This window comes from Pongo abelii, chromosome 13, assembly GCF_028885655.2.
Source record: "Pongo abelii isolate AG06213 chromosome 13, NHGRI_mPonAbe1-v2.0_pri, whole genome shotgun sequence".
NCBI classification, from domain to species: domain Eukaryota; kingdom Metazoa; phylum Chordata; class Mammalia; order Primates; family Hominidae; genus Pongo; species Pongo abelii.
The window spans coordinates 101,373,210-101,386,910 of NC_071998.2; the positions used below are offsets into that span (position 1 = coordinate 101,373,210).

The window sequence follows — 13,701 nt, forward strand, 5'->3', positions numbered from 1 at the left end:
TGTGCAGCTATAATCAGACCTTCTTGGGAGCCAACATTTTCTTGTAGAAATACAAGAACTGAGGCACAGAGTTTCATCTCTCTTTACTTCAGGCCTTTTTCTGTTTGTTTGCTTGTTTTTTGATTTCACAAGCTACTACTTTGTGTAATAGTAAAAAGGGTTGTTTTATGGTACCAGGCACGTTGTTAACACAATTATTTTTTTTTATTCTTTTTAAGACAGAGTCTCGCTCTGTCGCCCAAGCTGGAGTGCAGTGGCGTGATCACAGCTCACTGCAACCTCCACCTCCCAGGTTCAAGTGATCCTCCCACCTCAGCCTCCCTATCACCACGCCTGGCTAATTTTTGTATTTTTGGTAGAGATGGGGTTTTGCCATGCTGGCCAGGCTGGTCTTGAACTCCTGACCTCAAGTGATCCACCTGCCTCAGCCTCCCAAAGTGCTGGGATTACAGGCATGAGCCACCGTGCCTCGCCTTGTTAACACAATTCTTAAACAATTGTGAAGACACCGAGACTTTTCTCTCCTTCAATATCACCTTTGCAAATTATAGGATATTTATCACTTTTGTAATTTACAAAAAAATGTAGTGTTATTCACATTTAGTCATTTTTTCAAGACACACATTTTGAAATTGTCAGCTTCTCTGGAGAAATATGATTAACCAAAACACAATCTAGCACTGCCCCTTCCTCCCAAGAAAAATAAACAAACCAGCAAGTCAATGTAATCCTAAATTGAGGGTGTGGTTTTGTGAAATAACACTTGTTGAACATTAGTATCTAAATTATTCATAGAACTCAAACAGATATATTTAGCTTTTAACCATTCCTCCTTCAAAACAAACCATGAGCTCTTAGTGGAAGACATGATTTGACCACAAAAAACTTAAATATGAAGCAAAAAATGAACTTCAAGGTGAATGAATTCAAAGGTAATTTGTCTTGTAAACGCTCTGATTTTGGAACAAATCATGCCCTTTAGGAAAAACAAAAACAATGAAGCTACTCCTTTTGGTAAAGCTTCCCAGGCTGCTTCGGAAGCAAATACAAGAATACTACCTTAGAACAGAATCCTGTTGTACCGAGTGCTTTTCCATACCTGCTCCTTGCATATTGCTATCCCCATTATGACCATGCAAGTCTCTAGGGCAAGTAAGAGTATTTCCTTCTGCAGGGAAAGAGACAGAGACACTCATGTGAAGTGATTGCCTGAAATTATATGCTACCTTAGCAGGAGATCCTAAATAAGATGGCCTAATCGTCATCCAGAAGTCTAAGGCCTTGGCCCTGAGCCTGGCTGTGACTATTCATTCAGGGCAGCCTCATCCTTACACGTGGGGGAAAGCCAATGGTATCAGTTAGAACTCTCTTTTCCAAGACCAGAAACCAAACTGACCTAGAAAAGGGGACTTTAAAAAGGGGATTACTGTGTGGCTTCAGTGATGGCTTAATGAAGTAGGTCATGTTACCAAGACCTAGTCTTTCTTTTGTCTTTTTGTTCTACATTCTCTGATTTGTCCTGTTTTCAGCCAAGCTTCTTCATTGTGGTAGCAGTTTGGTTGCTGTAGTTCCAAACCTAACTTTCTATCACTTCAAATCCAGTGAAAAAAAGAGCAAAAATGTTTTTTTGTTTTTTTCCCAGAAGTCCCAGCCCAAGTTTTATTTGTGTCCCATTGACTCTAATTGAGTGGATCAGTCACTATGTGACTGGTAACATATGTCACTATGGCCACATGTTGTACCAGACCTTGGTCACTTGCTCCTCCACTTTGACTAGGCTGGAGGCAATTCTGCAGAATCAAAGATTCTGTAGCATCCTGCATAAAGAGGCTTCAGAGAAACCCGCAAAGGCAGGCTTTGGTTTTACTGTTCCTTTAAACTTTCCCATAGTTTGGGAGCAATACTTTTGTGTAAGGAAATCAAGCTGTGTGAGAAAAGAAGGATGGATGCTGGGTGGAAAAACAACCCTCCACCCATATATACTTTAGCAGCTTGTTCATATTTGAAGTTCTCAATTGGGAGAATCTTTGCCGCAGATTTGGTTTCTAGAGCCATGTCAGCAGCTCCAGCTGTGAGGCGATGAAGCTGGAAGAGTCTAGAGAGGCTGTGTCCACCTTAGAAGCACCACTCAATCTCAGCAAACAACATTTATTTTCACTTAATAAGCCACTAGCTCAAGAGACCTGCCACTCCCTGGCATGTGTGCTAGGTGGCTAATTTCATGATCAAGAACCAGCATGCTTCCTTCATGATCTAGAGAGGACAGAAGGACGGTATTTCCAGTCTGCCAGCCATTAGTTAATTAAATTGCTTAATCACACCATTCCATGACAACTGGTAAATTAGCATCATCCCTCGATCCAAAGGGAATTAAAACCACTAAGATATATTATTCTGGGGCAGTAAGACAGTTAATAGGAAGGCAATATGATTTAGGAGCCAAAAATATTAACAATGCTTTTCACACTACAGGTTTTCAATGTATTCATAGTCTTAAACTTAATAATAATGAGATTATCATTTATTAGAAGAATTTAGTTGTATTAGTTGAGAGAGCTAAAGGAAAAGGAACAGTCCTAGTAAGGGAAAGGTTTCATCTATTCCAGAATTTTACAATCCTTGATTTTTAAGTCATCTAGTGTTGCAGAATTGTTTTCATTTTACATTTAGCTTAGTTGAAGCAGGAAGCATTGCATGAATTTCCTTCAACCACTGACAAAGCAGAAACTTGCAAACAACCCTGTTCTCCTGAGGCCCAGACTTCAGAAGCCTGCACCATGCTACTTATGCTTTAAAACAAAAATTTCCCCCACTTTGTGTTTTATACAGATCTCAGTGCTATAAGACAGGATCACATTTTTATAGAGGATGTTGAGGTTCATATGACCAGGGTTTATAGTGGCAGACAACTGAAGCTTACGTTGTATGATTTATTCTCACAGAATTTCTGATAATGATGCATAAGTAGGCTTGGAAACCAAGCAGAAGACAGGAAGGTATTTAGCAGCCTGGAAGAGGCCTGATAAACCCAGTCTGATGAGGGCTCTCCTGCCTTTACCACTCAACACTCTGCTGCTACCAGAAACTGGATGCCATTGGATAAGGGTTGTCAGATAAAATACAAGGTACCTAGTTATATTGGAATTTTAAATAAATGATATATTTTTGAACATAAATATGTTCTGTGCAATATATCAGGCATACTCATACTAAAAAAATTGTACTAAAAATATTTGTTCTTAGGCTGGACATGGTGGTTCATGCCTGTAATCCTAGTACTTTGGGAGGCCCAGGTGGGTGGATTTCTTGGCACTTTGGGAGGCCGAGGTGGGTGAATTGCTTGAGCTTGGGAGTTTGACAACAGCCTGGCCAACATGGTGAAACCCTGTCTCTATAGCTGGGCATGGTGGTGGGTCCCTATAATCTCAGCTACTTGGGAGGCTGAGGCAGGAGAATCGCTTGAACCTGGGAGGTGGAGATTGCAGTGAGCTGGTATGGTGCTACTGCATTCCAGCCTGGGGGACACAGCGAGACTCCATCTCAAAAAAAAAAAGAAAAAGTTGTTTATCTGAAATTCAGATTTAACTGGACCTCTTGTATTTTCATGTTAAATCTGGCAACCCTGTACTGGATGTCCTATTGCTACTGCCATGGCTGTCCCTGTAAACTAGCCACCACCTGCCACTCAAATGGATTTTCCAGGTGGTTCCTGGCTCTTTGCATCATGGGTTCTGAAAAGAACCTGAGTCAGGTATGTGTGATCGGAGTAGCCTCTGCTACAAGCCCCTGATTCGAGGGAGCAGAAAGCTCATGGTGTCTTCGGCATTGTTGGTGGGAAGTGGCCCCGGTCTTCTACTGAATCTTAAATTTCTCAAACATGGGGCTGGGCAGCAGTGAGGTCCAGATATTGGGGTGCTGGTGGGGAAGACAAATGCCTATTTTCTCTTTAACATATATCCCTCCTCTTTTTTACTGTCTAGTGGCCTGTGAATGGGGGCCAGGCATGATTTGTGTGTGTGTGTGTGTGTGTGTGTGTGTGTGTGTGTTTGCCAGTGACTGGTTCAAGAACCCATATCTAAGCCAGTTAGCAAGGCCGGGAGCAGTGGCTCATGCCTGTAATCCCAGCACTTTGGGAGGCCAAGAACGGCAGATCGCCTGAAGTCAGGAGTTCGAGACCAGCTTGGGCAACATGGTGAAACCCCGTATCTACTAAACATACAAAAATTAGCCAGGTGTGGTGGTGGTAATAAATGCCTGTAGTCCCAGCTACTTGGGAGGGTGAGGCAGGAGAATCGCTTGAACCTGGGAGGCAGAGGTTGCAATGAGCCCGGATTGCGCCACTGCACTCCAGCCTAGGCAACAGAGCAAGACTCTGTCTCAAAAGTAAAAGAAAAGGAAAAGAAAAAATAAAATAAAATTTCATCAAGCCAGTTAGCAGATGACACTGCCTTGGCCACTGGGTTATTTTAAGACTGAGCACATGACCCAGTCTGGGCCAATGAGATGAGAGGAAGGTTTGCTGGAGGATTCCAGGGAAAGTTACCTTATTCCTGATACCAGAATAAAGAAACGATCTTGACCAGGTGTGGTGGCTCACGCCTGTAATTTCAAAACTTTGGGAAGCCGAGGCGGGCAGATGGCTTTAGCCCAGGACTTAAGAGACCAGCCTGGGCAACATGGTGAGACCCTCATCTGTATTTATAATAGTAATAAGAAAGGAAAGATCTTATCTTCCTCCAGATATTGTTGTGTGTAGTGGCGAGATCTAGAAATTTTGTAGCCATCCTGCTTCCAGCCAGAGATGAAGAACACAAAGAGAAAACAAGAGCAGAAAGCATCCTGGTAGTTGCTCAGGTGTGGATCTGGGACCACTGGATTAAGTTCCCTGAAGCCTATTCGCCATCTGGATATCCAGTTATGTACACAGGTTCATTTTTATTTGGCTTAAGCAACTTCAAGTTGGGTGTTCTGGTACTTACAGCCAAAACCAACCCAACTAAAAAGAAGATTCATGAATATGTGAAATGCTTTTGTAACCTTATCATTTGCTGAATTCTGAAAGTTTAGCATAATGTTGTTTTGGTTGAACTAGAAATTATTGATATTATGAAACTGTATTTCAAAGATTAGTATTTAAATTAATGCAACAGAAACAACTGGAGATCTGCTTCATTAGGCCAGAGAAAGCAATTTATGATGATTGCCAGATTCTTGCTCTTTTTGCATGAATGCCTGGAGAATGAGGAACATGAGACAGCCTCTCAGGGAGTACCTTCTGAGGAGAGAAACATATTTAAATTTTTGGAAAGGCCTACAGTGCAAACATAAACAGGATTTTAGAGAACACTGCCCTCCCTCCGTTTTTCTTCATATGGTGGACAGCTGCTACTTTGGCCTGCCTAGCAACTTTCCCCACTTCTTTGAGAATAGCATTCTGCTTTTCCTTTGTATAACTCTCTCCTTCATGCCCTGCAATCCTGTTGGGATCAGCCACCCAGGTCCCACATCTGCTCTCAACCATTAGCCCTGAAGGTAGGCGTGTAATTTCTTACAGATTTTAGATCTCCAAGGGAGTGATGCAAGAGGGAAAATCTTCTTGGGATTATTCCCAAAGGAACTCTCCATGGATCCCTGTTCTTGAAATCCCCAGAAATGGAAATACCTGATTCGTGTTCTTTCTGTGTGGCTTGATTCTAGCCAGCCCCTCTAATGGCTTTGCTTAAGGTAGCCAGTGTGAGTTTCTGTCGTATGCCACCAAAGACCTTAGCCCATACTCCACCAGAACAGTCTGTGAAAAAAAATCAAGCCTTTATGTAGGAGCTACATTTATGTTTTTACTAGATGTGCAAATATAAGTGTGATATAAACCAGTTTATAGTAACTTCTATCACATGCCTAAACTATCTTATAATCAATTGTTAACAAAAGCTTTTTGGGAACTGAAGTGTATTTTGTTTATTTATTCATTTACCAGTTATGTGACACTTAGTGTGTTGAGGGCATTGCTTATTTGTTTAATCCTCATTACAGTCTAGTAATGTAAGTACTTATTCCTAATTTACAGATTCTGAAACTAAAGCACAGAAAGGTTATGTGCTCAATGTCACACGGCTAGTAAATTATGGAGCTGCGATCCAAGCTGTGAGAGGCTGACTTCAGTCTGTGTTTTTTATCCATTGTGTAAAACTGCATCATTAGAAGACTGAAACTTAAAATATAAAATCAATTTCTAATAAATAGGATTAGATATATGGAAAAGCAGCTTAACAATAAAATATCTTCCAGGCCAGAAGCCAGAAAGAGAAACAGAGGTGTCTGAAGCCCTTGGATTGCAGCTTTCAATTTCTGAGCCAAATAAAACTGCTTAGGATTTCCAGGTGGGCGGTGGGGGTGCGGGGGCGGGAATCCTCCTCTAATGAATGAGCAAGCCTGAACTAAGTCCAAACACCTGCTACCTTTTTTTTTTTTTTTTCCTTTCACTGTTGTCAGGTGATCCATGATGAGCCTTGGATCAATAAGTAATTATAATTGACATAGTATATAATTAATTATATAATTTCAACTTACTAAGTTTATTTCCACTAAGATCGTCCCATAAAACTGGGATATTTTAAAGGCTTCCATGGAAAAGGAGAGACTAAAGATCAAAGCCTTTTTTACATTTGACTAAGCTATGAGTCATATCCTCTACAGTGTGAATTATCTCAGCCCACCATTATTAACTCTTGCAAATATTATGAAATTATTCCATCATTCATTCAACTTTATGCAGTTGGTGCCAAGTGCCAGCCACACTTCTGGGCACTGAGGATATGGCAGTGAATAAGCAGGTGAAAATTCCTTTCTTGATGGCACCAATATTCTAGTGGGCAGTTGTAATCCCACCACTGCACAACTGAACAAGCCTGAATGTCTCCAGGCTCCAAATTGTTTCCATTACTACACAGAATGAAAGAATAGATTCATCTAGCCAGGCGTGGTGGCTCATGCTTGTAATCTCAGCACTTTGGGAGGCCGAGGTGGGTGGATCACCTGAGGTCAGGAGTTCGAGACCAGCCTGGCCAACGTGGTGAAACCTCTTCTCCACTAAAAACACAAGAATTAGCTGGTTGCGGTGGCACATACCTGTAGTCCCAGCTACTCAGGAGGCTGAGGCAGGAGAATCGCTTGAACCCCAGAGGCAGAGGTTGCAGTGAGTTGAGATGGCACCACTGCACTCCAGCCTGGGCGACAGAGAGAGACTTTGTCTGAAAAAAGAAAAGAAAAAAAAAAAAGAATAGGTTTCTCCAATAGCTGTGCTGAGTGTTTGGGGGAGACATCAGTTGGCTTGGTCCTTCTAGAGGTACCAAGAGAGAGGACACTTGGTGGAAGACTGCCTGGCAGAGGCAGTAATATCTGCTTGGAGATAATGATGATTTGTTATTGTATGTTTAAGGTTTCACAGGAACAGATTGTGCCCAAAGGAACTCTCCATGGATCCCAAATTTTGAATATATAAACTTTATATACTTTAATGTACTTAATTCTCACAACAACCTAAGATCTACTGTAGTTCCTACATTTACCGACTATTTTCATACTTAACTTTTCTGAAATTGAGATGCATCTTACAAGCCATGGTCTGTTATTATTACTGTCAGTAGGGTGGAAATGCCGATGGAGATACTGGGGGTGTTGCACTTGGCCAGAGCTGTTCATATTTTCAGCAGTTCAGGTGAATTATGAACATTGCTGATACAGCATGTGTTGGGTTACTTGTTGTTTATATGTTCCTGGTTCTTGTCTGAAACCTTCTGTTGACACCTGCTGTTCAGATCATCTTGCAGAATGGGTGCCAACGGCATGGAAGAAAGTCTCCAAGATGGAGCTGGGAGTTAGATGAGGCATGCACAGTGGAGCATTTCTCTAGGAAATGTGGCTTCACCAGTCCTATCGATGGAACAGATGGTAGTTTTGTATGGAAAAAGCCTGAGTAAGCATTGGATTCTAATGTAACAGGATTGTTTTTCTTTGTAGTACATGGTGTGTATTGTAATCAAAGGCATTCTAGATTCAATGAAATACAGGACTATTACCTCATTTTACAGAGGAGGAAGCTGAGCCACAATAATGTGAATTAACTTGCCCCAAACTTCACAGCTTGAGATGGCAGAGCCAGGACCTAATCCTGAACTGCATGATTTCAGAGTCCACATATTCAGTTAACTATTGTATTATGCTGCCTGTCAGTATAAATGCAGCTGGCTGAGGGAGGTTACTACAGCCTGATTTACTTACTTAGTGAATCAGTATTCGTTGCGTGCCTACCACGTGCCTGATATTGGCATGTATTTGGGGACAGGTACAGTGGTGAGAAAGAAAGTAAAGCCTTGTGGAGTACATAGCTTAATAAAAGGGAATAGGTCTTAATCAAATAACAACAGGAGAGCCAGGCACGGTGACTCACACCTGTAATCCTAGCACTTTGGATTGCTGAGGTGGGTGGGTTGCCTGAGCTCAGGTGTTCTCGACCACCCTGGGCAACGTAGTGAAACCCCATCTGTACTAAAACACAAAGTAATTAGCTGGGTGTGGTGGTGTGCCTGTAATCGCAGCTACTCGGGAGGCTGAGGCACGAGAATAGCTTGAACCCGGGAGGTGGAGGTTGCAGTGAGCCAAGATCACACCACTGCACTCAAGCCTGGGTGACAGAATGAGACTGTGTCTCAGAAAAAAACAAAAACAAAAAAACCCAGGAGTAAATGTCAAGTTGCAAATGTGCAGTAAGTGGCAGGAGAGCTACATTGTGCCGTTAAAATGTAAAAGCGAGGGGCCCTTTTATAACCTGAGGAATCATGGAAGGCTTCCTGGAGGGAGAGTCCTTTGGGCTAAAGGTAAATAGGCAAACAGGGTACAGGGAGAAGCATAGCAGAAGGAGGAAACAGCATGTAAAAAAGGCCCTGTGGTAGGAAAGAACTTACTGCCTTTCTTTTATTTATTCAATTTAAAAAAATAGAGACAGGGTCTCACTATGTTGGCCAGGTTGGTCTTGAATTCCTGGCCTCAAGCAATCCTTCCACCTCTGCCTCCCAGAGTGCTAGGATCACAGGCATGAGCCACCATGCCCAACCAAACTTATCACCTTTCCATATTAGAAAGAAGCCAGTGTGGCATGTCTCTGTGTGTGCATGTGTGTGCCTGTGTGTGTGTGTGTGTGTGTGTGTGTGTGTGTAGGTGGGGGTCAGAGGGTTGTAAGATGAAGGTAGAGAAGTAGACGGAGATGAGATCACATATGGCCCTGTAGCCATGTTAAGGATTGTAGTCTCCAGCCTGAAAGGAATGGGGGCCTTTTGTACCCCAAAATGAGTCATTGACTATGGATGCCTTTGGAAGTGTCATAACCGTTTAGACAAAGCACTCCCATCAGACAAGGGTCATTCTTGGGAGACGTGGGGCAGCTGAGAGCCATTAGCAGCCAATAGCCACAGTAAGCAGTGGTTGAGACCTTCTACTTGTTACTGGGGATTTAGGGAACATTACAGCATCCACTATGAGAATCGTGCTCAGCTTCATGGTTCATAGCGTCCACGAAGTAAAAACCAGCTACTCTGAAGAAGAAGAAGAATTCCTCTTGCTGAAACCAGGATAAATCTGTTCTGTTGTGGTGTGATTTGCAATGTTCTTAGTAATATCCCTAGAGTAGACTCAGAGCTGTTTCTTCCAGTTCTCCTGAGAACAGGGCAATCAGATGCTGTGAGAAGCCACAATTGCCACAGGTACAGAGATTTTTTGATCTGTATGTGGCAGATTTGGCTCCCAATGGAATCCATTGACTCCTCACTTCCAGGGGGTAGCCCACAGGTGAAACTATAAAGTCAGTGGAGGGTATCTTCTCTGTCCGTGCCTCACCACCACCTCTCAGCATCCTTTTCTGTCCCCACTTCACTACTACCTTTCTTCCATTTGATCTCCAACTTTAAATTGTTTTCTAGATATTTCTTTCTTTCTTTTATTCTAAAGGAACTTAGCTTTAAAAAAGTGTTAGAGATTTATGGTACACGTAGGATGTTTGCATCTTAAAGACCACCGGGAACCAACAGTGTTTATCATAGGGAAATGAATAACTATTCATATAATTTAAGGCATCTGGACCCCTTTAAATTATGTAAGATGACTAAGCTCCTCATACAAACTACATACACAGGGTGATTGAATAAGCAAACAGCAGAGAAAAGTTGGGAAGCTCTAATTCTGCATTCTTATTTTGCATATAGAACAATCCAGGCCATTACTCTTAGCTAATCCTTTTTCCTCTCCCTTCCTGTGTCTTGGTTTTCTCTTCACCAAACAGAGAGAGTGGCAGGGTAGATGGCATTGCTAGGCCCAATCAAAGACAGAGACAAGGATGGAATAATTCTGATACATTCATTTTCCCCATGGCTGTGATAACCAGTACAACAGCAATGGCACAACCAACAATTACTGAATGTCTTCCAGCTGTCAAGTTCCTTTCAGTTTCCAAGTCTTGTAAAAAGGAAGATGTCAGTGGATTTTCTGGCTAATGAGAGCCAAACCTCAACCTTTGGATCCTTCTTAGTTTCATCAGCTTGAGTACACATAGAAGCTGAGCTATAACGGGTGCTAAAATGGCTAGAAAAAAATAGACCACTGTAGTCTTTCCTAGACTTACACTTAGCACTGGGGAGAAGCTGGCTCAGTTAAAAATTTACCTTACAGGCAAAGTAAACCGTCCAAAGCCACAGAGTTCCAAGAAGAGGCTTTGGGGCAGGGGTGACATTGGCAGGTGCCAATGAGGACTTTGCTAGGGTTAAGTTATTTTATTATGGAAAAACAAATGTAATGATAGCTGCAGTTAATTTAAGCTAGGAACGAATAAGGACTAAAACTGGAGACTAGCTTCTCCATGGTGAGTGTTCGTTTGCCCAGAGTAGACTATCAATCACTTCGAACTCTTTTCTTGAATGGCTGGGCAACCACCATCTATTTTGAGATGTGTTTGCAATAGTTGGTGCCTGTGGTTAGGGCGTGTATCCAATAGAATGTCTTGGTGGGAAATGTGGGAAGAGGAGTTTTTATGCCAAAATCGTCCTTCTCTATTTTAAGAAGTGCCTACTTCTTTATTTCTTTCATGTCTCTTATCTGCTCAAACTCAGTCTATCAGTGATTTGGGAAAGACAATTTGCAGTCCACTCTTCACCTACAAAGGGGTTAATTTTTGTTCATACCTTACTCTACAGTGGTTAAATATTCTCAGCTTTATGAAAGGCACTAAAACACTGAGAATTTTTTTTTGAGACGGAGTTTCGCTTTGTTGTCTAGGCTGGAGTGCAGTGGCACCATCTCGGCTCATTGCAACCTTTGCCTCCTGGATTTGAACGATTCTCCTTCCTCAGCATTCCAAGTAGCTGGGATTACAGGCGCACACCACCATGCCTGGCTAATTTTTGTATTTTTAGTAGAGACAAGATTTCACCATGTTGGTCAGGCTGATCTTGAACTCCTGACCTCAAGTGGTCCGGTGGCTCACGCCTGTAATCCCAGCACTTTGGGAGGCTGAGGCAGGCAGAACGCTGAGAATTTTCTAAACTTTGGTCTTTTTGGATGTATACAGGATAACTACACTTTGTTGCGTTTTACACTAGAGGTTTCTGGGGAATATAAAAGAAGTAAAGGGCTGGGCACAGTGGCTCATGCCTGTAATCCCAGCACTTTGGAAGGCCAAGGCAGGAGGAGCAGTTGGGCCCAGGAATTCAAGACCAGCCTAGTCAACATGGTCAGACCCCATCTTTAGAAAAGATAAAAAAATTAGCCAGGCATGGTGGCATGTCCCAGCCACCCAGGAGGCTGAGGTAAGAGGATTGTTTGAACCCAGGAAGTGGAGGCTGCAGTGAGCTATGATCACACCGAGGCACTCCAACCTGGGAAACAGAGGGAGATCCTTTCTCAAAAAACAAAAGGAAGTAAAAAACAAATAAAGCAGTTAATATGTTAAAGGAGATTGTAAATCTAGCTGGAAAAGTAGAAATGAAAATACAATCATCCTTATCACCATCATCATTACCGCTCTTGAACACCTGCTATTGGCAGGGACCATCCAAAACACTTCATGTACCTTACCTCATTTAATACTCAAAGTGACCTCTTGGAGGTAGCCATTATAACCTGGTTTACAGGTAAGAAAGCTGAGCTCCAGAGGGGTCTTTAGCTTGGCAGTAGCTGAGTCATAACTGCAAACCTAGGTCTGTCCAACTTCAGAGCCTGTGATTGACTCTTCCGTTACTGTACTCTGCCCTCACAGGAAAGCTTTAAATCCAAACACAGTGATTAATTATCAGCCTGATTAATAGAAACAGAACAAGTCTCAACATGGAGTAGATTCGCTCCTGGCTGCTGTTGCTATTTATTCTGCCTGGCTTTGGACTGAGTGTAAGTTCTCACCTTCATAATGCAATCTGTGTGGGAGCAGATTGTAGACTTGTGAAGTATAGGGAAACCATGCAGTGTGTGAGTTGTTATTCTATGTGTTAAAGACAAGATAGAGAATAATACAGACACCTTTGCTCCTTCCTTCAGGACCAGTCTATAGATTATGAATATATTATATTTGAACACATGATCTTTCTCCCTTCCAAACCTGCATTTCTAGGTAGAAATAGAACTGTACTCATGATCTTAGTTGAAATCCTATATTATCTCATAGGTGAGTTCGGTGCAGTCATTCATGCAATGATTCATAACCAAATCTTCACTAAGTCCCTGGTAATGTCCTAGGTACTGCACACACAAAGCTGGAACGCCACAGTCTTTGTCTTTAGGAAGCTGAATCTCACTGGAGAAAGGCATAGCATTGCCAGATTTAGCAAGTAAAAAAATACAGGACACTCAGGTAATTATTACACGAGACATAGTAAAAAATTATCTCCTGTTTAACTGAAATTCAAATGTAACTAGGCACCATGTATTTTATCTGGCAACTCTGGGCAGTCATAAACATCCACCACACTTGACAAAAAGATGGCTGCTGTCAAGGGTGTGTACATGTCTCTGTAGCTACTGAAGGGAAGGAGCACTTTTCCCTGCCTGGAAGTGCCAGCTTAGGCTTCATAGCACTGCGTGGGGTGGCTAGTAGGAATTATGAGCTTGCTGGGTGATCTTGAAGGATGATTAGGAGGTATGTTTATAGCGGTACTATTCACAATAGCAAAGACTTGGAACCAACCCAAATGTCCAACAATGATAGACTGGATTAAGAAAATGTGGCACATATACACCATGGAATACTATGCAGCCATAAAAAATGATGAGTTCATGTCCTTTGTAGGGACATGGATGAAACTGGAAACCATCATTCTCAGCAAACTATCCCAAGGACAAAAAACCAAACACCACATGTTCTCACTCATAGGTGGGAATTGAACAGTGAGAACACATGGACACAGGAAGGGGAACATCACACACTGGGGACTGTTGTGGGGTCGGGGGAGGGGGGAGGGATAGCATTGGGAGATATACCTAATGCTAAATGGCGAGTTAGTGGGTGCAGCACACCAACATGGCACATGTATACATATGTAACAAACCTGCACGTTGTGCACATGTACCCTAAAACTTAAAGTGTAATAATAATAAAATTAAAAAAAAAAAGTAAACTCTAAAAAAAAAAAAAAAAAAAAAAGATTTGACAGGCAGAGATGGGGGAAG

The 13,701-nt window shown here is 42.2% G+C and overlaps 1 long non-coding RNA gene across 8 annotated transcripts in view; it reads left to right on the forward strand.

Moving 5' to 3' along the window:
- The window catches only part of LOC112134913 (uncharacterized), a 151,675-nt gene that overhangs the window by 14,769 nt on the left and 123,205 nt on the right, over nt 1-13,701 (forward strand). For 4 of the 8 annotated variants that reach the window (XR_010136584.1, XR_010136581.1, XR_010136587.1 and 1 more), the window contains one exon: nt 2,943-3,125. The exons of the other annotated variants lie outside the window; for them this stretch is intronic. This is a non-coding gene — a long non-coding RNA (uncharacterized LOC112134913). The remainder of the gene's footprint in view (nt 1-2,942; nt 3,126-13,701) is intronic. 8 annotated transcript variants of the gene reach the window in all.